The sequence below is a fragment of the Aulonocara sp. 'chitande type north' Nkhata Bay genome, linkage group LG12 (genome assembly GCF_057382095.1).
Source record: "Aulonocara sp. 'chitande type north' Nkhata Bay isolate Kocher_YH1m ecotype deep benthic linkage group LG12, A_spYH_male_GT1.1, whole genome shotgun sequence".
Lineage (NCBI taxonomy): Eukaryota > Metazoa > Chordata > Actinopteri > Cichliformes > Cichlidae > Aulonocara > Aulonocara sp. 'chitande type north' Nkhata Bay.
Window position 1 is genome coordinate 8223676 of NC_141355.1, and position 25503 is coordinate 8249178.

Sequence of the window (25503 nt, forward strand, 5' to 3'; positions counted from 1 at the left end):
ATTAGAGTCTATGGAAGAGTTGGAGGGAGGAGGCTGTGCATTGGTGACATTTATGAAAGAACCATAACACCTAGTACAATAGTAAACACATTGGATGAAAGAGGACAGCGATGGCTACGTTTTGAGGGTAAAATCATACCTGTAGAGCAAACGCTGTGGACACAGCAGCAGTTTTAAAAAAGATTTTAAGATTAATTTTTTTGCTCCTCTCACTCTAGCAGTTGAGCCGTCTCACTCTAGCCCCAACATTCCGTCCCATACACACCCATTATAAACTCTGAAACGGATGAAAAAACATCATGAAACTTAAACTGGAACTGAAGAAAAAGTATAATAGATATTGAAAAGATAAATACAAGTTGAATAGTTGAATGTCTTGTCTTCGTTTTAAAGTTTGAATGGTGGCTCTATGTGAACGTATGTTGAAGTAGTAAGAGTTTAAAAATGAGTAAGTTGAATGAGAATTTGAAGGGTGTCCCCATTGAAATACATGGGAAATTTTTGTTGAATAAAGTTGAATAAAATTAAAAATATAAATGTTAAAAATGAGAAAAATAGAAGCACACCATTCCAAAAGAAGAGGAATCTAATGGTGTTTGAATGGTTTTTCTAAGTTGAACGGTTTTGAAGGAGATAGTCGGCGAAAAACGTACGGAATAGAAAATAATAACTAGAAAGTGCATTTTCTGAAGAAACTGCAGTGTGAATGCTTGAATCTGAATGTATGCACTGAAATGAATTAATTGCTGAATTTTGAGTTAAAAATATTGAATGAGATTAAAAAAAAACAAAAAAAAAAACGAATTTAACCTGAAAACAACAGTGCTGAACTGCTAAAAGCTGAAGGTTACACAGAAGAAGAAGTTGGAAAAAAGCTGAAAATGTTTTAATTGTAAATTAGAAAAACCTAAGAAATGAGAAAAGAACATTTAGAGTCAGAAAACATCTGAAAGAATATTAAAAGGTCATATTCTTTGAATCACTGAATGACTAAAATGTGATCCCTCCACTTGGATCCACACAGTTTAAAAAGTTTACATCTCTGAGCTTTGAAAGACAAGATGTTGGAAAGAGAACAACGATGGCGACGTTTTGAGGGTAAAATGATGGCTGTAACACTGTGGACACAGCAGCAGTTGAAAGAGAAGTGCTTAAGATGAATCTTGGTACAGTGGCAGGCAGAGCTCGTTAAGCAGGCAGGTGTGAGCCTGGTTGCTATAGTGACCGCACCCAATGGCTCCATACACACGTACACAGACATGCGCCTCACTTTTGCTGCTTAAAATGAACAGAAAAGTCAGGCCGAAACAAATCGTTCCCAAATGAAAAGTAAAAGTCGTATTGACAAAATTCTTTCACCGTGAGCGACAGCAGCTTCTAGTCTACTGAATTCTCAGTTTTCATGCCTGTGGAGTTTATTATATGGACGTGGTGACAGTGGAAAGACACCATGCTCTTCTGATTTTCAAACGAACCTTCTGAGCCATTTTAACATTAGAGTCTATGGAAGAGTTGGAGGGAGGAGGCTGTGCATTGGTGACATTTATGAAAGAACCATAACACCTAGTACAATAGTAAACACATTGGATGAAAGAGGACAGCCATGGCTACGTTTTGAGGGTAAAATCATACCTGTACAGTAAACGCTGTGGACACAGCAGCAGTTTTAAAAAAGATTTTAAGATTAATTTTTTTGCTCCTCTCACTCTAGCAGTTGAGCTGCCTCACTCTAGCCCCAACATTCCGTCCCATACACACCCATTATAAACTCTGAAACGGGTGAAAAAACATCATGAAACTTAAACTGGAACTGAAGAAAAAGTATAATAGATATTGAAAAGATAAATACAAGTTGAATAGTTGAATGTCTTGTCTTCGTTTTAAAGTTTGAATGGTGGCTCTATGTCAATGTATGTTGAAGTAGTAAGAGTTTAAAAATGAGTAAGTTGAATGAGAATTTGAAGGGTCTCCCCATTGAAATACATTATAAATTTTTGTTGAATAAAGTTGAATAAAATTAAAAATATAAATGTTAAAAATGAGAAAAATAGAAGCAGTCATGTCCAAAATAATAGGAATCTAACGATGTTTGAATGGTTTTTCTAAGTTGAACGGTTTTGAAGGAGTAGGCTTTCAAAAAACGTACGGAAGAATAAAATAGAACTAGAAAGTGCATTTTCTGAAGAAACTGCAGTGTGAATGCTTGAATCTGAATGTATGCATTGAAATGAAATAATTACTGAATTTAAGTTAAAAATTTTGAATGAGATTAAAAAAAAACCCGAATTTAACCTGAAAACAAAAGTGCTGAACTGCTAAAAGCTGAAGGTTACACAGAAGAAGAAGTTGGAAAAAAAGCTGAAAATGTTTTAATTGTAAATTAGAAAACCCTAAGAAATGAGAAAAGAACATTTAGAATCAGAAAACATCTGAAAGAATATTAAAAGGTCATATTCTTTGAATCACTGAATGACTAAAATGTGATCCCTCCACTTGGATCCACACAGTTTAAAAAGTTTACATCTCTGAGCTTTGAAAGACAAGATGTTGGAAAGAGAACAATGATGGCGACGTTTTGAGGGTAAAATGATGGCTGTAACACTGTGGAGACAGCAGCAGTTGAAAGAGAAGTGTTTCAGATTAATCTTGGCAGAGTGAGAGAGAGAGCTCGTTAAGCAGGCAGGTGTGAGCCTGGTTGCTATAGTGACCGCACCCAATGGCTCCATACACACGGACACAGACATGCACCTCACTTTTGCTGCTTAAAATGAACAGAAAAGTCAGGCCGAAACAAATCGTTCCCATATGAAAAGTACAAGTCGTATTGACGAAATTCTTTCACCGTGAGCGACAGCAATGTCTAGTCTACTGAATTCTCAGTTTTCATGCCTGTGGAGTTTATTATATGGACGTGGTGACAGTGGAAAGACACCATGCTCTTCTGATTTTCAAAAGAACCTTCTGAGCCATTTTAACATTAGAGTCTATGGAAGAGTTGGAGGGAGGAGGCTGTGCATTGGTGACATTTATGAAAGAACCATAACACCTAGGACAATAGTAAACACATTGGATGAAAGAGGACAGCGATGGCTACGTTTTGAGGGTAAAATGGTGGCTGTAGAGCAAACGCTGTGGACACAGCAGCAGTTTTAAAAAATATTTTAAGATTAATTTTTTTGCTCCTCTCACTCTAGCAGTTGAGCTCTCTCACTCTAGCCCCAACATTCCGTCCCATACACACCCATTATAAACTCTGAAACGGGTGAAAAAACATCATGAAACTTAAACTGGAACTGAAGAAAAAGTATAATAGATATTGAAAAGATAAATACAAGTTGAATAGTTGAATGTCTTGTCTTCGTTTTAAAGTTTGAATGGTGGCTCTATGTCAATGTATGTGGAAGTAGATACAGTTTAAAGAGGAGGAAGTTGAATGAGAATTTGAAGGGTCTCCCCATTGAAATACATTATAAATTTTTGTTGAAAAAAGTTGAATAAAATTAAAAATATAAATGTTAAAAATGAGAAAAATAGAAGCAATGTTGTCCAAAAGAATAGGAATCTAACGGTGTTTGAATGGTTTTTCTAAGTTGAACGGTTTTGAAGGAGATAGATTACAAAAAACGTACGGAATACAGAATAATAATAAAATAGAACTAGAAAGTGCATTTTCTGAAGAAACTGCAGTGTGAATGCTTGAATCTGAATGTATGCACTGAAATGAATTAATTGCTGAATTTTGAGTTAAAAATATTGAATGAGATTAAAAAAAAACAAAAAAAACAAACGAATTTAACCTGAAAACAAAGGTGCTGAACTGCTAAAAGCTGAAGGTTACACAGAAGAAGGAGTTGGAAAAAAACTGAAAATGTTTTAAATGTAAATTAGAAAACCCTAAGAAATGAGAAAAGAACATTTAGAGTCAGAAAACATCTGAATGAATATTAAAAGGTCATATTCTTTGAATCACTGAATGACTCAAATGTGATCCCTCCACTTTGATCCACACAGTTTAAAAAGTTTAAATGCCTGAGCTTTGAAAGATACGGTGTTGGAAAGAGAACAATAATGGCGACAATTTGAGGGTAAAATGATGGCTGTAACACTGTGGACACAGCAGCAGTTGAAAGAGAAGTGTTTAAGATGAATCTTGGTACAGTGGCAGGCAGAGCTCGTTAAGCAGGCAGGTGTGAGCCTGGTTGCTATAGTGACCGCACCCAATGGCTCCATACACACGTACACAGACATGCGCCTCACTTTTGCTGCTTAAAATGAACAGAAAAGTCAGGCCGAAACAAATCGTTCCCATATGAAAAGTACAAGTCGTATTGACGAAATTCTTTCACCGTGAGCGACAGCAGCTTCTAGTCTACTGAATTCTCAGTTTTCATGCCTGTGGAGTTTATTATATGGACGTGGTGACAGTGTAAAGACACCATGCTCTTCTGATTTTCAAACGAACCTTCTGAGCCATTTTAACATTAGAGTCTATGGAAGAGTTGGAGGGAGGAGGCTGTGCATTGGTGACATTTACGAAAGAACCATAACACCTAGGACAATAGTAAACACATTGGATGAAAGAGGACAGCCATGGCTACGTTTTGAGGGTAAAATCATACCTGTAGAGCAAACGCTGCGGACACAGCAGCAGTTTTAAAAAAGATTTTAAGATTAATTTTTTTGCTCCTCTCACTCTAGCAGTTGAGCTGCCTCACTCTAGCCCCAACATTCCGTCCCATACACACCCATTATAAACTCTGAAACGGGTGAAAAAACATCATGAAACTTAAACTGGAACTGAAGAAAAAGTATAATAGATATTGAAAAGATAAATACAAGTTGAATAGTTGAATGTCTTGTCTTCGTTTTAAAGTTTGAATGGTGGCTCTATGTCAATGTATGTGGAAGTAGTAAGAGTTTAAAAATGAATAAGTTGAATGAGAATTTGAAGGGTCTCCCCATTGAAATACATGGGAAATTTTGGGAAATTTTTTTTGAATAAAGTTGAATAAAATTAAAAATATAAATGTTAAAAATATGAAAAATAGAAGCAGTCATGTCCAAAAGAAGAGGAATCTAATGGTGTTTGAATGGTTTTTCTAAGTTGAACGGTTTTGAAGGAGTAGGAGTACAAAAAACGTACGGAATACAGAATAAAATATAATAATAATAATAAAGATTAGAAGAACAATACTGTGAATGCTTTTCAAGCATTCACACTAATAAAGATTAGAAGAACAATACTGTGAATGCTTTTCAAGCATTCACACTAATAAAGATTAGAAGAACAATACTGTGAATGCTTTTCAAGCATTCACACTAACTAGAAAGTGCATTTTCTGAAGAAACTGCAGTGTGAATGCTTGAATCTGAATGTATGCACTGAAATGAAATAATTACTGAATTTAAGTTAAAAATTTTGAATGAGATTTAAAAAAAAAACCCCGAATTTAACCTGAAAACAAAAGTGCTGAACTGCTAAAAGCTGAAGGTTACACAGAAGAAGAAGTTGGAAAAAAGCTGAAAATGTTTTAATTGTAAATTAGAAAACCCTAAGAAATGAGAAAAGAACATTTAGAGTCAGAAAACATCTGAATGAATATTAAAAGGTCATATTCTTTGAATCACTGAATGACTCAAATGTGATCCCTCCACTTTGATCCACACAGTTTAAAAAGTTTAAATGCCTGAGCTTTGAAAGATACGGTGTTGGAAAGAGAACAATAATGGCGACAATTTGAGGGTAAAATGATGGCTGTGACACTGTGGACACAGCAGCAGTTGAAAGAGAAGTGCTAAAGATGAATCTTGGTACAGTGGCAGGCAGAGCTCGTTAAGCAGGCAGGTGTGAGCCTGGTTGCTATAGTGACCGCACCCAATGGCTCCATACACACGACACAGACATGCACCTCACTTTTGCTGCTTAAAATGAACAGAAAAGTCAGGCCGAAACAAATCGTTCCCAAATGAAAAGTAAAAGTCGTATTGACAAAATTCTTTCACCGTGAGCGACAGCAATGTCTAGTCTACCTAATTCTCAGTTTTCATGCCTGTGGAGCTTATTATATGGACGTGGTGACAGTGGAAAGACACCATGCTCTTCTGATTTTCAAACGAACCTTCTGAGCCATTTTAACATTAGAGTCTATGGAAGAGTTGGAGGGAGGAGGCTGTGCATTGGTGACATTTACGAAAGAACCATAACACCTAGGACAATAGTAAACACATTGGATGAAAGAGGACAGCGATGGCTACGTTTTGAGGGTAAAATCATACCTGTAGAGCAAACGCTGCGGACACAGCAGCAGTTTTAAAAAAGATTTTAAGATTAATTTTTTTGCTCCTCTCACTCTAGCAGTTGAGCTGCCTCACTCTAGCCCCAACATTCCGTCCCATACACACCCATTATAAACTCTGAAACAGGTGAAAAAACATCATGAAACTTAAACTGGAACTAAAGAAAAAGTATAATAGATATTGAAAAGATAAATACAAGGTGAATAGTTGAATGTCTTGTCTTCGTTTTAAAGTTTGAATGGTGGCTCTATGTCAACGTATGTGGAAGTAGTAAGAGTTTAAAAATGAGTAAATTGAATGAGAATTTGAAGGGTCTCCCCATTGAAATACATGGGAAATTTTTGTTGAAAAAAGTTAAATAAAATTAAAAATATAAATGTTAAAAATGAGAAAAATAGAAGCACACCATTCCAAAAGAAGAGGAATCTAATGGTGTTTGAATGGTTTTTCTAAGTTGAACGGTTTTGAAGGAGATAGTCGGCGAAAAACGTACGGAATAGGAAAAAATAATAATAAAGACTAGAAAGTGCATTTTCTGAAGAAACTGCAGTGTGAATGCTTGAATCTGAATGTATGCACTGAAATTAATTAATTGCTGAATTTTGAGTTAAAAATATTGAATGAGATTTAAAAAAAACAAAAAAAAAAAAACGAATTTAACCTGAAAACAAAGGTGCTGAACTGCTAAAAGCTGAAGGTTACACAGAAGAAGGAGTTGGAAAAAAACTGAAAATGTTTTAAATGTAAATTAGAAAACCCTAAGAAATGAGAAAAGAACATTTAGAGTCAGAAAACATCTGAATGAATATTAAAAGTTCATATTCTTTGAATCACTGAATGACTCAAATGTGATCCCTCCACTTTGATCCACACAGTTTAAAAAGTTTAAATGCCTGAGCTTTGAAAGATACGGTGTTGGAAAGAGAACAATAATGGCGACAATTTGAGGGTAAAATGATGGCTGTAACACTGTGGACACAGCAGCAGTTGAAAGAGAAGTGTTTCAGATGAATCTTGGCAGAGTGAGAGAGAGAGCTCGTTAAGCAGGCAGGTGTGAGCCTGGTTGCTATAGTGACCGCACCCAATGGCTCCATACACACGTACACAGACATGCACCTCACTTTTGCTGCTTAAAATGAACAGAAAAGTCAGGCCGAAACAAATCGTTCCCATATGAAAAGTACAAGTCGTATTGACGAAATTCTTTCACCGTGAGCGACAGCAATGTCTAGTCTACTGAATTCTCAGTTTTCATGCCTGTGGAGTTTATTATATGGACGTGGTGACAGTGGAAAGACACCATGCTCTTCTGATTTTCAAAAGAACCTTCTGAGCCATTTTAACATTAGAGTCTATGGAAGAGTTGGAGGGAGGAGGCTGTGCATTGGTGACATTTATGAAAGAACCATAACACCTAGGACAATAGTAAACACATTGGATGAAAGAGGACAGCGATGGCTACGTTTTGAGGGTAAAATGGTGGCTGTAGAGCAAACGCTGTGGACACAGCAGCAGTTTTAAAAAAGATTTTAAGATTAATTTTTTTGCTCCTCTCACTCTAGCAGTTGAGCTCTCTCACTCTAGCCCCAACATTCCGTCCCATACACACCCATTATAAACTCTGAAACGGGTGAAAAAACATCATGAAACTTAAACTGGAACTGAAGAAAAAGTATAATAGATATTGAAAAGATAAATACAAGTTGAATAGTTGAATGTCTTGTCTTCGTTTTAAAGTTTGAATGGTGGCTCTATGTCAATGTATGTGGAAGTAGTAAGAGTTTAAAAATGAGTAAGTTGAATGAGGATTTGAAGGGTCTCCCCATTGAAATACATTATAAATTTTTGTTGAATAAAGTTGAATAAAATTAAAAATATAAATGTTAAAAATATGAAAAATAGAAGCAGTGTTGTCCAAAAGAATAGGAATCTAACGGTGTTTGAATGGTTTTTCTAAGTTGAACGGTTTTGAAGGAGTAGGCTTTCAAAAAATGTACGGAATAGATAATAATAATAAAATAGAACTAGAAAGTGCATTTTCTGAAGAAACTGCAGTGTGAATGCTTGAATCTGAATGTATGCACTGAAATGAATTAATTACTGAATTTAAGTTAAAAATCTTGAATGAGATAAAAAAAAAAAAACCGAATTTAACCTGAAAACAAAAGTGCTGAACTGCTAAAAGCTGAAGGTTACACAGAAGAAGAAGTTGGAAAAAAGCTGAAAATGTTTTAATTGTAAATTAGAAAAACCTAAGAAATGAGAAAAGAACATTTAGAGTCAGAAAACATCTGAAAGAATATTAAAAGGTCATATTCTTTGAATCACTGAATGACTAAAATGTGATCCCTCCACTTGGACCCACACAGTTTAAAAAGTTGACATCTCTGAGCTTTGAAAGACAAGATGTTGGAAAAAGAACAACGATGGCGACGTTTTGAGGGTAAAATGATGGCTGTAACACTGTGGACACAGCAGCAGTTGAAAGAGAAGTGTTTAAGATTAATTTTGGCACAGTGGCAGGCAGAGCTCGTTAAGCAGGCAGGTGTGAGCCTGGTTGCTATAGTGACCGCACCCAATGGCTCCATACACACGGACACAGACATGCGCCTCACTTTTGCTGCTTAAAATGAACAGAAAAGTCAGGCCGAAACAAATCGTTCCCAAATGAAAAGTAAAAGTCGTATTGACAAAATTCTTTCACTGTGAGCGACAGCAATGTCTAGTCTACCAAATTCTCAGTTTTCATGTCTGTGGAGTTTATTATATGGACGTGGTGACAGTGGAAAGACACCATGCTCTTCTGATTTTCAAACGAACCTTCTGAGCCATTTTAACATTAGAGTCTATGGAAGAGTTGGAGGGAGGAGGCTGTGCATTGGTGACATTTATGAAAGAACCATAACACCTAGTACAATAGTAAACACATTGGATGAAAGAGGACAGCCATGGCTACGTTTTGAGGGTAAAATCATACCTGTAGAGCAAACGCTGCGGACACAGCAGCAGTTTTAAAAAAGATTTTAAGATTATTTTTTTTGCTCCTCTCACTCTAGCAGTTGAGCTGCCTCACTCTAGCCCCAACATTCCGTCCCATACACACCCATTATAAACTCTGAAACGGGTGAAAAAACATCATGAAACTTAAACTGGAACTGAAGAAAAAGTATAATAGATATTGAAAAGATAAATACAAGTTGAATAGTTGAATGTCTTGTCTTCGTTTTAAAGTTTGAATGGTGGCTCTATGTGAACGTATGTTGAAGTAGTAAGAGTTTAAAAATGAGTAAGTTGAATGAGAATTTGAAGGGTCTCCCCATTGAAATACATGGGAAATTTTTGTTGAATAAAGTTGAATAAAATTAAAAATATAAATGTTAAAAATGAGAAAAATACAAGCAATCATGTCCAAAAGAATAGGAATCTAATGGTGTTTGAATGGTTTTTCTAAGTTGAATGGTTTTGAAGGAGTAGGCTTTCAAAAAACGTACGGAATAGATAAAATATAATAATAAAGATTAGAAGAACAATACTGTGAATGCTTTTCAAGCATTCACACTAATAATAATAAAGATTAGAATAACAATACTGTGAATGCTTTTCAAGCATTCACACTAATTAGAAGAACAATACTGTGAATGCTTTTCAAGCATTCACACTAATTAGAAGAACAATACTGTGAATGCTTTTCAAGCATTCACACTAACTAGAAAGTGCATTTTCTGAAGAAACTGCAGTGTGAATGCTTGAATCTGAATGTATGCACTGAAATGAATTAATTACTGAATTTAAGTTAAAAATCTTGAATGAGATTAAAAAAAACCCCCGAATTTAACCTGAAAACAAAAGTGCTGAACTGCTAAAAGCTGAAGGTTACACAGAAGAAGAAGTTGGAAAAAAGCTGAAAATGTTTTAATTGTAAATTAGAAAAACCTAAGAAATGAGAAAAGAACATTTAGAGTCAGAAAACATCTGAAAGAATATTAAAAGGTCATATTCTTTGAATCACTGAATGACTAAAATGTGATCCCTCCACTTGGACCCACACAGTTTAAAAAGTTTACATCTCTGAGCTTTGAAAGACAAGATGTTGGAAAAAGAACAACGATGGCGACGTTTTGAGGGTAAAATGATGGCTTTAACACTGTGGACACAGCAGCAGTTGAAAGAGAAGTGCTTAAGATGAATCTTGGCAGAGTGGCAGAGAGAGCTTGTTAAGCAGGCAGGTGTGAGCCTGGTTGCTATAGTGACCGCACCCAATGGCTCCATACACACGCACACAGACATGCACCTCACTTTTGCTGCTTAAAATGAACAGAAAAGTCAGGCCGAAACAAATCGCTCCCAAATGAAAAGTAAAAGTCGTATTGACAAAATTCTTTCACCGTGAGCGACAGCAATGTCTAGTCTACCTAATTCTCAGTTTTCATGCCTGTGGAGCTTATTATATGGACGTGGTGACAGTGGAAAGACACCATGCTCTTCTGATTTTCAAACGAACCTTCTGAGCCATTTTAACATTAGAGTCTATGGAAGAGTTGGAGGGAGGAGGCTGTGCATTGGTGACATTTATGAAAGAACCATAACACCTAGTACAATAGTAAACACATTGGATGAAAGAGGACAGCGATGGCTACGTTTTGAGGGTAAAATCATACCTGTAGAGCAAACGCTGCGGACACAGCAGCAGTTTTAAAAAATATTTTAAGATTAATTTTTTTGCTCCTCTCACTCTAGCAGTTGAGCTGCCTCACTCTAGCCCCAACATTCCGTCCCATACACACCCATTATAAACTCTGAAACGGGTGAAAAAACATCATGAAACTTAAACTGGAACTGAAGAAAAAGTATAATAGATATTGAAAAGATAAATACAAGTTGAATAGTTGAATGTCTTGTCTTCGTTTTAAAGTTTGAATGGTGGCTCTATGTGAACGTATGTTGAAGTAGTAAGAGTTTAAAAATGAGTAAGTTGAATGAGAATTTGAAGGGTCTCCCCATTGAAATACATGGGAAATTTTTGTTGAATAAAGTTGAATAAAATTAAAAATATAAATGTTAAAAATGAGAAAAATAGAAGCACACCATTCCAAAAGAAGAGGAATCTAATGGTGTTTGAATGGTTTTTCTAAGTTGAACGGTTTTGAAGGAGATAGTCGGCGAAAAACGTACGGAATAGAAAATAATAATAAAGATTAGAAGAACAATACTGTGAATGCTTTTCAAGCATTCACACTAATAAAGATTAGAAGAACAATACTGTGAATGCTTTTCAAGCATTCACACTAAATATAAACTACTAGTAATGATTGCACAACTTCATGAAGTAATAACTTGCAGGTTTTTACATTAGAAAGGTATGGTGGTTTAAATGCACAATAGTTCCTTGATTTGAAGTTTGCAAAGACTTTCCAATATACATATAAACACACAACAAATTACTATGGGCAAACCAATTCATTAAGCAGGAAATGGTAAATATCAGCGTATCCTCACCTGGCCAGAGAAAGGTCAAAAAGTCCCTGGAACTGTCTAAGAGACGTCTGATACATGACATTCACCATACTCATCTCTGTAATCAGGAAGTACAGGATGCTGCCCCTGGTGGCCACTGGAATCACACAGGGAAACACAAAAGCACAAACTCCAACAAAACAAGTAATATCGTTCATGAGGACATTTTTAAACAGGTTTTTGAAAGAATGTTCTGTTAACTGTAGCCTCCATCCATCCATCCATTCGCGTCCGCTTATCCTGTTCAGGGTCGCGGGGGGCGCTGGAGCCTATCCCAGCTGTCATAGGGCGAAAGGCGGGGTACACCCTGGACAGGTCGCCAGTCTGTCGCAGGGCCAACACACAGAGACAGACAACCATTCGCACTCACATTCACTCGCACATTCATACCTATGGGCAATATGGATTAACCTATCCCCACTAACTGTAGCCTGTATTTTTTAAATTAAAACCAATATGTCTCACATTTGTGTAACTGAAGGCTGACTGACACTTTGCAGGCTTACTTAGAAAAACACACAAAAAAAGAGGGAACTTTGTTTTTAAATCATTTTCATTTTCACTTACCTGGCCGGTACTCCTCTCTGGCTGCGTTGATCTGGATCTCAGTCTCTGCGGCAATCTGTAACTTCTGAGTGACTTCTTCAGCCGTACACTTCGTGTTGCTAAGGACAAGAATCAGACTCTCATCATCAACCAAGGAACCCTAAAAAACACACAAACAATTTTTTTTTTTTTAAAAACGATTATTTTTCACAATTTATATCTTATAAAGCAAAAGAGAAAAAGAAAAAGAAGGCTGCAAACTATTTCTAGTTTTAATTAAAAAACGAGAATGCACAAAACTTGGCCCCAACCTCACCCATGCAAATGAATAAAACATTTTCTCACTGGTGGCAATGTAGTTAACCATTTCTAAAAAGAACATTTCTGACACATTGCGGTTTCTTGCCTGTGTGCTCGTCAGTCGGTAGAGAAGACTGTCTTCTAGTTCCTTCATCTTTCTCTTGTTAGATGTCACATCTTCCAAGAGGTCTGTCCTCTCCTTCTCCAATTCCTGGTGTCATAAAAGCAAAGAAAACACAACCACATGAGCAGATATAGCTGCAGGATGGTGCTAGAGAAAGCCTGTCATTAAAATCAAAGGTCTTTGATTCTGCATTGCTCTGATGAGTTGATTCTGTCTGTGGCTTTAGACTCTTCTCCGGTGCCTGTCTATCATGGTGGCCTCTGGTAGCTGTCTATATTATTCTTACTAATATCTGCAGCCGCGTGAAGGTCAAGAAGCTGAGATTTTGGCAAAAAAAATTAATAAATACCTTATCTAAATGAATAGATGAGCAGAATCCTTATGAAGAATAAAAACGCCCCTAGAGGAGAGATAGCCTCAGGGTGATGATAAGACCTGTAAAGCTATGTTGTCGCCCTTTTCTCCGTAGTCCTAAGTAAGCCCCAGCAAATGACTCCAGCTTACCTCTTCTAAGTGTCCAAAAGTGTTATTTCTGCACTGGGGAAAGCAGGTCTTATCAAAATTTACACCACAGTCTTGCCTGCTGGGAGCGTAAATTTGACCAGCATGCTAAATCCCTTTTAGAGTATGAGAGACAATAATTGTGATATTTTGTTTTGAGAGTGCGAGAGATTAAACTAAAACAAAATTTGTCTTGTTATCTAAGTCAAATTTAATGGTGGCTCATAAGTAGGCCGACTATCCACATCCCATTAAACTGACTGCCTTTAAGCGGGTATAAAAAAAACAGTCACCACTTCTAAGTGGCAGGTGTGTTTTAAATCAATTAGATTGCTATTTTGATTGTAGATTACAAGCATATTTTCCTAAGAACTGCTGTGTTGGACACTATCACAGCAGGTTGTTATCAATGATAAATGCTCTTTACATATAATGTAATATAATATAATATAATATGAATACACAAATATTTATGAAAATGCTTTTTTTTTTACATTTCCTATAATTTTACTTTTACTATGAGAATTATTATGGTCAAGACAGCAGGCTGGTTTGAAACCAGTGGGTCTGAGAGGACAGAATTAGTATTCATACCCTTTCTATTACTGCATATGAATGATTTCAATAGCTTACAAAGACAGATGTAAGTCATACTGGAGCTGAAAGCTGTGCGTAGAATTGAAGTTTGACTGAAAGTAAAAAGAAACGATTCAACAGTGATGTTGGGTTTGTGAAAACTGCACAAATTGTAAAGACAAGAAGCAGGGCTTACAGCTGAGGTAGTAGTTTTAGCTCTTATTTGATTAAATCCAAATTTAGTACACAGATACAGTAACAAGCCTCTTCCCATCTGGAATAAATCTTTCATTTCATGACCAGCTATCAGCAAAAGGAAAATTGTTTTTCTGTAACAGGACCAGCCTTTTCAGAGTGACAATCAATGAGTCCTGCATTTGGTGCATTTATAATTCACTAATCTATTCCCCAGTGAGACTGACGTCACTTGTCTGTGTCTTTGTGCGTATGCTTGGTACCGATACACGTGAGCACTATTTCTGGGTTACTTTTATTCCCCACTCACACTGTGTTTGACCAAAGCAGGGCGGTTGCAATTGTTTGTATTCAAATGGCGTTCTGATGTCACAGTACAGAGAAAATGAGATTGGGAAAGATGTAGAGAGTCTGCATTTAAATGTTGTTCAAGATTTATTTCAGGTTCTACAAGGATGCACATAAGCAGTATTAATGCAGGGGTACAGTCTAATAGTACATTATGCTAACCTAATTTAAATATGTTCCTTAATTATGTATCGTCTGGCTTTAGTGGCTACCATTTTGAGTACTTGTATACCTGCTTTTCAGTGAGGATGACTCTGCCCAGCAGCTGGTCCTCCAGTCCTCTCATGGTGACAGTGAAGTCAATGATGGAGGTGCGAGCACTTATTTCAGGAGTGTAAGCCGGGTTAGGCAGCTTGGTGGTCATATACAACCTGAAGCCCTTCATCACATCCACTTCTTTGTCACCAAGCTTCACCTGCAAGAGGGTGTATGTGTGTTATTGTTTAGAATATTAAGTCTTACAAATAACATAATAAAGAGCTCAGAGTTGGAATTACTGGTTGGAGTTCTGGTTTTCCATTGGAAATTAATGTGGGTGTATTTGGATGCTAAAAGTTCATATTTTTAGCATCCAAAAGTGCAGAATTAATTTAGAGTGTTCTCATTTGTGTTTTCAGGAAATTGGAATTGTTCAAATCTTTATTAGCAACACAGAAAAGACATTTGCGCACAATATAAATGTTTTTTCTCCAAAAGCGCAAACCATTTTTTCCATTAAAAACATATGAATGTCCTGTTGTACCCAGAGTCTACTTCCAAAGCTTAATTTGGGGTCGTCATTTAGGCTAATGAAACCAAAACCACTCAAACTGTGATCTGCAATTTTCCCAACTACAATTATCTTCAACATTACATAAAACTGAAGCTGCAATAGAGTCAAAATCGGTGCATTTCGCATCTCAGGAACAGGAAGCACTCTGCAAAAGTATGCTGCAATTTCAGCCTTCATCCTGTAAAATCATTTGATTTTTTTATTTTTGTTTTTTTACTAACATGCCCCCAAACACCCACAACTCACGCAACAGCATCAGGTAGCTCCAGTTTGTTTATTTCGCCCCCCAAAAAATAATATTCATTCAAATCAACCAACATCCCATCTGCACTGGCTCAATGCTCCACAGCCTGAACTCCTTTGCATTAGAATGTGAGCTAATACAGGATACCGAATGCACTTTGTGTACTGTATTTAATTTGATGTTACTTTAACAACTGATTGAGTTCGATTTATGTGGTGAATTTAACTTGTTTGGCATCAACAAAAATGATGGAAATAAAAAAGAAAAGGAAGTTTCATTATGCAACAGAAGTCTGTTAAAGTATCGACACTTGCCCTTGTTCTAAGTGGTGACATATTGAATGTTTGTTTCCCTGAGTATGTCTTAAAATTTTATATTTTATTGTATTTTTTGTTAATGTAGCTTTCAAAACTGTCTGAACACCCAAAGCAGAGTCAAGAGAACCAACTGTGCCTTTTTGACAAGATCTAATGATGCCGACCTTCTATAAAAAACAGCAAAATAAAGGAGGAAATAGTACAATGTACACTGCACAGTGTAAACCCTTTTCCCAGACTTACCAAGTACATTTTAATCTGTCTCAAAAGAATTAATATGATCTAGGAAATGTGGTCTGGCTGCCAATGATACTCATACTTAAAACTCTCTTCTAGTCGACACTACCTGTGCAGTGTCAGCGAGAGAGCTTGTTTTTCTCTGTCTGAGCTAATCAAGCTCTATCAGTCCAGGTGTGACAGCTGGCGTGCCAAGGAGAAGCTGGCAAAGTCTCATCATACTGACCACTAGTCTTTGAACATGCCTGCCAATTTCATACCCTTCTAACTAAAAGTAAAATCTAACACATGGATCTAAGTAGGATTATTTCGTTCTGTGTTGTTACCTTGTAAGTGGAGCCGGTTTTGATGAAGTTTTTCTCAAGTATGTTGTCAAGCGCAGGGTCCAACTCCTCCCCCACATCCTCAATCAAAAGGGGTCGACCAAGAGACAAACTGTCCTCTAGGTGGTTCTTGAAGTACTTGTGATTCAGTGAGGTGATCTGAGATCAGACAAGAAAACACATTTTAAAATGGTAATTGTCTGATTTCAATGTGCAGTTTGGATGACCACCACCACAGAGCCTGATATTGTCCTGAGGATATGAAATAAATGGGCTAAATGTGAGAAGATTTTACAAAACAGACAAAAATACTGATTTTACTGTACGATACAATAACCTTCCTATGTGACCACAGCAGCAATAATATTTGTCTCCAACAGGAGTAGGAGACACATGTGTGGTTTCCTCACTTTTCCTTCAAAGCTACAAAGGTCAGCCTCTATGTGCGGATTCTGACTGTTCAAGCTAACAAAGAATTGCTTTTCAAGTGAGCCATTTTTAGAAAAAAATAAATAAACTTTTTCTAATGATGTGACCTGAAGAAAGGGTTGAAACCTACCGCTGGAGGAAATGTGTCTCCAGGATGCTCATAATGGGATTTCAGAATGCATTCACTCGGCTTAGAGATTGCCCCTAACAGGGTCAGCGACTTTTGCTTAGCTTATTATGTCTGCAGAATTGGTGGTAGTTTTTTTGTGGGGGGTTTTGACATTGTGCTCTGTATACTGGATAGCAGGAAGGACCAAGGGCATTAAAGAATTTAGTACCACAGTTACTAACAAGCAATGATGATCCACAAGGCCAGTAACATTGTGGGGATGGAGCTGCACTCTCTAAATGTGGTGTCAGAGAGAAGGATGTTTTCCAAGATAAGGACAATGCTGGACAATACCTCCCACCCAGTCACAGGAGCACGTTCAGTGAGAGACTGAGATTACCCAAATGCACCACTGAATGACACAGGAAATAATTCCTGCCGGTGGCTCTCTCTCTGTAAAATTCATGAATCTAAACCACCAGTACACACTGCAGTAGTTGCACACACTTATGATCTGCACATCCTATACAGGAATATAAGGGCACTGCAATTTCAGCTTTGTCTATATTCAGTGTTGTCTAATATATTGGGATATTTATAATTGGAGCTATTTTCGTTTATTAGAGCTGTTTTGTTCTATTTTTAAATTAGTATTATTTCATTGGTACTTTAACTTGGTAGTAACTGTTCTTACTTGGAACTGTGAACACACAATTTCCTCTAGGATTCTGATTCTGATATTAGAGGCCACTAAAAATCAAAATGGGCACAGGACATTTGGACTGGTGAAGAAGACTAGGTATAATGCAAAAGGCTGCATGACGGATGGATGAATGGATGCATTCATTTAACTTTTATATGCTTCAGACATTGAAACGAAATTGTAGAAGATAGTTTTGCAAACCTGTAGCTCATTCTTGGCTTCTTTGTTCTTGATCCAGATTTTTCCCTGTGTCTGTGGGTCAATAAGGAGGGGGAAGCGGGCAGCTTTGGTTACAATAATGCCATTGTGAATGGACAGGTCATCATTTGGCAAACCCTGTAAGACACAACATGAATAAATGGTGAGGGTCAATCTTGATGCTTAACAGTATCTCCACCAATGATAAATGGTCCAGCAATCAATGTTTCCTGGGATCCTCGTTTAAAGATAAATAAAAGATATTAGCAGCTACCAGTGCTACCCATCAGCGTTTTAGTAGCACCTATGGTATCAGTTTAAAAATCCTAAATTGTCTGGTTTTCAAGTTATCTGATTTACAAACTGGGCGTCCACACCACCCGGTTGGCGACCCAGCAGACTGACAACAACACCATATCAGCTTTTTACTGCTGAGGGGTAAAAAAAAATATGACTGTTAACATAAACTAACATTTACACAAACGTTAAAACAACTTAAGCTAACAAAAATGTTAGCAATTCTAGTTAGATTCCCATATATTCACAAAACTTATTTCAACTACTAACTACTACATTACTGTTACTACAACCAACAATAATAATAATGACGCTATCAGTTAATTTTTAATTAACCTAATTACCTTATTTTCCGCAGGATTTTAAGGTGCACATAAAATCCTTTAATTTTCTCAAAAATCGACAGTGAGCCTTATGTATGAATTCTGGTTGTGCCGATTTTATGTGGTACACAGCACTTGCTTCAGCTCTCGCTGCCAGTCGTTCAGCAGAAGGTTACGAAACTCCTGATTGAAAGGTCCTGAGTAAGAAAGAAAGGCTGTGGCCAGAAGAACATCACCTGGAACAGGAACAAGCGTTGTTACGTGTACATACTTATCAGTACACATCAGTGTATCAGTTACATATTAATCAGATGTGGCACTGCCTATGCACTGAAATGAGAACATGCCTAAATATTAGTGGGGTAATTTTAAAAGTGCAAGAAATTCCATGTCAAACAGTAGCATCACGACCATCCCGCTGATAAATTAAAAACATTAGCATACAATAACGACATGACAGATTAAGGTTATAACTCCAAGTATAACTGCATCATCAGACAGAGATTTTTCACTTCACTGCACATTATTTATCCACAGAACATTTCCCATATCACACAAAGAACTTCATATTATTATGATAGATATTTGTTATTATGTTGCAGAGGCTAACTCTATGTTTTTGAAACCTGCTGTGAAACCCACCCACGAGCCGTTTGGTTTGGACAGCAAACTCTTTGCTCTGTTCCGTCCATCTCTCCTTCTCGCCAGCGAGACCGCTGATGAGACTGGACGCTGTCTGCATCTTGTGTCTGCAGCGCTCAGCATCCTCCAGCAGCGTCTGATGGGAAAGGGGCCCGCAAACAGGTCAGTAGGTTGATGTGTCTATTTAGCCTTGTGTGTCTGTCCAAGTGTGTCTGCCTCTATCCAAGTCTTATTCCACCATCTGCACAATCGTGGATTAAACCCCTAAAAGCTCATCTCTGTTCATCAGAATTACATACCCATCATCCTTATCTAACTTAGTACGCATGAATCTAAGAATATTTGCCTCTTCCCTCAGCTGCTCACCAGCGAACTGCCCCTCACTGCATGCGCAAGCCACACTTTAGGTTTTTTTGCTTGACAGAGAGGGACACAGTGCCCTTCCACACTGCTGAAGTGTGTGCTTTGTTAAGCAGGAGAGAAAAACCGAGGGCTTCTTCTGTAAATCAAGAGGACTATAAAGGAGAGGTGGTGCTGTTCCAACAGGTCACAGGAGAGAAGAAGTAGTGTGATGTGTCAGGAACACAGTGACTTGGGCAAAATAAAGAAAATGCTGGGTGTTAAATCTGTGATTACAAACAAAGCATACAAATGCAGACAGATTAACACGTCCTGGGAAGCTTGTATTGCCCCAAGCTATTGTTGTTAATGTTATCTTCACTTTATCTGTCTTCTTTTGCTTTCCAGGACTCATTTTTAAAAAAATATATTTTACCACTTTATAAAGGGGAAATATTGAAAAAGGCATGTGGCCTGTGCTATGAAGCAGAATTTCATCTTATCCTGGTACTTTCAGGGCTAACCCTGAGTTTTTTGTATTATGAAGGTGGTTTACTTCTTACCGAGTTATATCACCATGGTAAATTATGCTGCAAATCTAACTTGCCTTTTAAACATAATTGAATTAAACACTTGATTACAGTCCATCAGATTCTGTTTAGATCATCAGTATCTTAATGACTGAGCTATGATATTTTTAAGCATGTCTGTTTCCTTCCCATGAGCCTAGTGTTCCCAGTCTTCATCCAGAGAGCCATCTAGATTTCCAGTTCTTTTTCTGTTTTTTGCCTTTTATTGTTTAGTTATGGACTTCGACTGCATTCCTAATAAAGCTTGCTTTCTGTTTTACATCGAGACTTTGGTCTTCACTTGGAGCCACTCCTGTCCATCATCAACACCAAATGCCTTTGCAACGAGCCTTTCAGTCTCACTTTTAGCCCTGGAAGATGAACAGTCTCTGCATCTTAATCATGACATTATAACCTGTTCCCGTCCTGGTCTCTTAATCAGGGAGTCTTGATTCACTTGCTGTTCCATTAAGATGTTACATTTCACATCACAAAGTGTACTGAACATGGGAAAACACAGACCAGATGCTCTCACAGACCTCCACAGAGGATTAACCGGTGTTACTCAGTCACTTCAGTAACTAAGGTTCAGTCCTTTTTTTCCTTTTAGCCAGGCTGTCACAGATCTTATGGTACATTTGTCATACTGTACATACTGCAGTTTATAATAATATTGTTATTACATCAGTGGCACATTGATATTCTCAAAAAACATTTTGCTTTCTTGAAGAACGTGGGAAAAAATATCATGTAACAAATAATAAACACAGTTTATCCCCTATAGTAATTGTTGCACTTTCAAATAAAAGATAAAAGGTATTAAATTCCTATATCAGGAGCAACACACAGGTTTTGTGTACTGAACTAAATTACAGTTGTGTTTTGATGAAGTTGCTGACCTGTTTCTCCATCATTGCTTTCTCATATTCCCCCTGTACCACATCAAGCTCTGCCTGCTTGGCGTCTAGCTCAGCCTGAGCTTTCTGAAGGTCCGCATTAGCTATGGTCAGACGATTCTCCTGCACGGCCAAGTTAGCCTAGAAAAAACAGAGAAAAACAATGAAAGAGTGTGGAGGGGAGAGCTGTGATGGTTTGTTTGTTTGCTTTGTTTTTTGCACATTAAAAGCTTCAGGTAAAAAACAGAGAAAAAGTCATTAAATAGTTAAATGGTTAGTGGGATGCCAGTTTATCTCACAGCATGCGCAACCCACAAAGATTAAATGCAGCAGCCAGCGTTCAACTCTAACCCATGGCCTCAGTTACCAGTGTGCTATCTAATAGAGGCAGAAATGTCTGAAAATGGTTAGTAAGATATTTTAGAAGAATGGACATAAACACTGAAAGAAAGAGTTTGAAGATGACAGAAGTAAGCAAAAAGATAGTTTGTGTATAGAGCTAGGGTTGTAGAGAAAGAAAAGAAAATCCCGTCTCATCTTTCTGCATGTCTGTCCATTCGACTGTATCTCTGTATCCAGCTTAAAGGGAAAACACCACTGGGCTCGAAACCAGAAAATCTGTTTTGTAGGCTGTGCTCCACAAAAGGTCAAAATAAAACAACAGTGCCGAGGGATGTGTATATATGTAGCTGTGTGTGAGTGTGTTTGGAGGGGGATTAGGGAAACAAAGTGGAAGGGAGGAAAAAGAAATTGGTGGCTAGAGCAAAAAGAATAGAATGCAGTTAAGAAAAGAGAGAGGTGTTGAATGAGAACTAACAAGGGTGACAGCAACAGATGTCATCATCAGGCAACATTTCCAAAAGCATAAATGTACACTGTAAATGCCTTTAAATGACTATGACCCATCAGACATTCACAGCAGCTTGTATTTACTTGTAGTTAACCGAGTGGGTGATTCTTCAGAAGAATTTTGCCTTTTGTGTTGGTGAAAGCACATGTTACAGCCATGGGTCACCTCGCTCTTTCATCTGGCGTGATTAGCCCTGTCTGTTTTGTATGCTTATTAGCATGTGCAAGCCCCTGTTAATGATTGGTGCCTGGACTTGTCTCTCATCCTGCCTCCTGGCCTGCTCTGCGTTCTCTCACGAATGACTGGACAGTTGCCCCGGTGCAGTGGTTCAACTGGAATACAGCACTAATCACAGCAGCCGCTTTAAAAGAGCTGCCACTTTGCTATTCAGGACAGTGTGAACAACGTGCCATGCTGTGTTTCCTGATTGGCATGAACTAAAGGTTGCTTGTTAGCTAGTTTTGTATTGTTTGTAGCTAACAAGCTTCTGCAAGCAACTCTGTGTAGTGCTTCTCATGATTCTGTAACCTCTTCCGTTGACCAAGCTCGGCACACTCATCCAACTAGAGACACTCAGTTTAGAGGGTGACTAGTTAAGTAAGTTTGTCCCTTTAAAAAATGATAAGTAAAAGAGAGATTAGTTGAAGTAAAGTTCAGTTGCTTCTGGTTAGAAAGCGGTCATTGGCACTGTCTGGCATCTTTATATCCACTTTTCCATTGTGCTTAGACTACATTATCTCTAAACATATTTTCTAAATTTCTATATTTTTTTGACCAAATAATTTTCTGTTTTGGAAGAATTAACTGCTGAATAAGGTAAGGCTGAATATTAACACTTTAGAAACGTTCTAACATTGAAAATGTTAGCTCTGTATTCTCTACTAAGTCATAAGTCCTTTTTCCCCAAAAACAGCCACAGATCAAGAAAATGTTTGATTTAAAGGTCAATCATGGATGCAATACACCGTTTTTCTTTTTGTTAAACACTTTACTTTGCCTTTAGTGGCTGATTTTGCTGATCCATTTAGTTGTCAAAAATGGCACACACAAAAAAAATGACAAAAATAAAGATTTAGTATGTTTGTATTTTATCTCTGGGGTAAGCATGAAGGTGAGAGAAGGCTCAGCTGGTAAGCTTTTAGCTTACACAACTTGTGATGCTGTGCAGTAATAATCAAGACTTTGCACATATTTTCTGCAGATATCAGATCTGGGTGTGTGGATTTAATAATTCATAATTAATAATTGAATAATTCACAGGGATTCCAGTGACATAAAGCGAATAAATAGTGCAGCCTGCTGCATAAATAAGCAGTCTTTGAGCACAAGGAGTCTGAGGAAATCCATTTTCAGGCTTGTATCACAAGATTAAAAACGTAAGCCTTGAAAATCTGAGATGCACCCAATGTTTATAATCAGTGGATAAATACTTCTGAATTTTGCTGCACTTCAAACTTCTACCATCAGCAAATTATTGCTGCTGCAGTGTGGAAATGTGCCTTTTTGTGCTTTTGTGGCTTGTGGTTTTTCTACAGAATGAAATGTTTCATATTCATCAGATTGGGAGAATAGTCCAAAAAGTGTGTGTGTGTCCCTAATGTTACACATTTTAGGAGGTGTTTCATAATACATATTTGTAAGGGTGAGTTTAACTTACAGATGCCAATTGGTAGTCAGTGGAATAGTAGATTATTCAGTTCACTTTCTGCTTTTCTGAGGAAGCACTCTACTAGATCTGCAATAATGTTTGTTACCTTCAAGGGCAAGACCTCCTTGTTGATGGAAAAGAAGGAAGCCATGGCTTTGGTCCAGGATGCTATGCCAGCTACATTGCCACACACCCTCTTGGCTGTTTCGATGTTGTAGTCAGGCATTTCGAAATAAGGCTGCAGGAGCTCCACAGTTTCCCTATTAATGCTGTCCTTGGGGAATTGCTTCAGGAGGGGAAAAGAGGCAGAAAAAACAGAATGAGTATGCGGCGGTTTAATCTGGGACTTATTTCAGCCTGTGCATTTAGACAAATGCTGAAAATGCAAAGCTATACAAAACCAGAGAAAATGAAAAAAATACATACTGAAAGGGACAAAGACAGAAAATAGAGCATGTACTCAATTGAGACCAAAATTGCATCAGGATGAAAAAAAAACTATTTAAATCAGGGCATCAATGGGTTATGTTTAAAATAAAAGGTGTTTACAAATAAATATTTTAATAAGACATGAACCACTTTTATGGAAGTGCAGAGACTAAACTCTTAAGAGTCTAAGTTTAGCCCTTTCTATTATGTAGAATGTAGCTTTCATTCATGTTAAACATGGCAAATAACACAAAGCATAAATCCTGAATCATGTGTTGAGATAATATGAGCACTTCAGTCTTAACTATATACAAATTAAATAAATGTTACTGCACCTGCAGACTGCCCAGGAAGTTTCCAGCAGTCATGAGTTTTAATGACTCCTGCCATGAAGGAGTGTTGCAGTTCTTCTCTGGGTCAACTTTCACAGGGTTGACCTTCCTCTGGAAGAGCAGCAGCACGCAGTCCATGATCCGCATGATGAGGTGAGGGGGGCGACCGAGTGTCCGTACTGTGGCAATATCCGACGGTTTAATTGTCTATGTGGGCAAAGAGGACAAACGGAGAGCGGGAGAATTTAGAACAGTCATTTACTGTATGGCATGACCCCGATGGGAGAGCTGGAAACATGTGACAAGTAAGTCGAGTAAGGATTTGACGCCAGCAAACTGGACAAACGCAGAGCATGTTAGGAGACGATTAGAGCAGCGCGTTACTATGACGAGAACAAAGGATAAATCATTTGTTTCTCATTACCGTGTTCAAAGAAGAGACAGATACATTAATGAGGATTATACCTAATTCTCCAGTTTCAGAATATAAAAGCAGAGGAGGTGTGCAGAGGGAAACAACACGACGACTGTAAGTATAAACTGTGGCAGAATGAGAGGAGTTCAGGAGAGGGTGACACAGGATTTCCTCCAGGGACTGATTAAAACAAGAGACAGCAGACCAGTAAAGAAAATGTTCCTGTGAGAACTGTTCGGCTGCTTTACTCTCTTCTTATCTTTTCTTGTTTTGCACTTCCCATTTCTGTTCTCTCTTCCTTGCTCCATTTCCACTCAGTGCAAGCCTGAATTTCCCACTAGAGTGTCAGCCACCAGACAGTCTGGGTTATCATGTACTTCTACTTTCACTAGCCTATATCCTCTATTCTCCTACAGCTTCTTATGAAAATCTCTCACTAAGCCCATTGTTACAAAATAAAATCATCACTCCAGTTCAGCAAGAACTACAAAAACTAAACCATTTTATGCTTTACTGTCATCATTAATCCACTGTAACTATTAGCAAATCAGCTCCTTTTGTATGACAAGGAAATGTTATAGAATGGTACCGTTACCTTGAGTTTGCACACACACAAACTCGGTCCTTTTAAAGGCTGGGTGAATATCCAAATTAATCAGGAAACAGAACCGGTCGGTGAATATTTTAATGTGACAGTGTGGTATGAAAAGCCTGAAGAAAGGAAACATGAATTCCTTCAACTCCTCTGCCACTAAAACTGATGTTCTTGAATAAGTTAGAAAATATCTTTTACTTTAATCTCGCTATACTGCAGAACACCAGCAACATTAGGAAGAGTCTTGGGTTGTCTGTTTAGAAATCCGAGGTTTCTATATGCAGTTGCACGATAACATTTTTTTAATGAGGGAATTGCCACAGGAGCTCTGCATGCAACCATCTACCCAGGAGGACAGCTTTAATTACAATGCAGCTAGAGGCACCAGACGACCATACTAAGTTTAGACACACCAGGACAGTAAAGCTGCAGGCA

The 25503-nt window shown here is 37.6% G+C and overlaps 1 pseudogene; it reads right to left on the minus strand.

Annotated features, from left to right (window-relative positions):
- The window catches only part of LOC147316885 (dynein axonemal heavy chain 5-like), a 79240-nt pseudogene that overhangs the window by 13059 nt on the left and 40678 nt on the right, over positions 1–25503 (minus strand).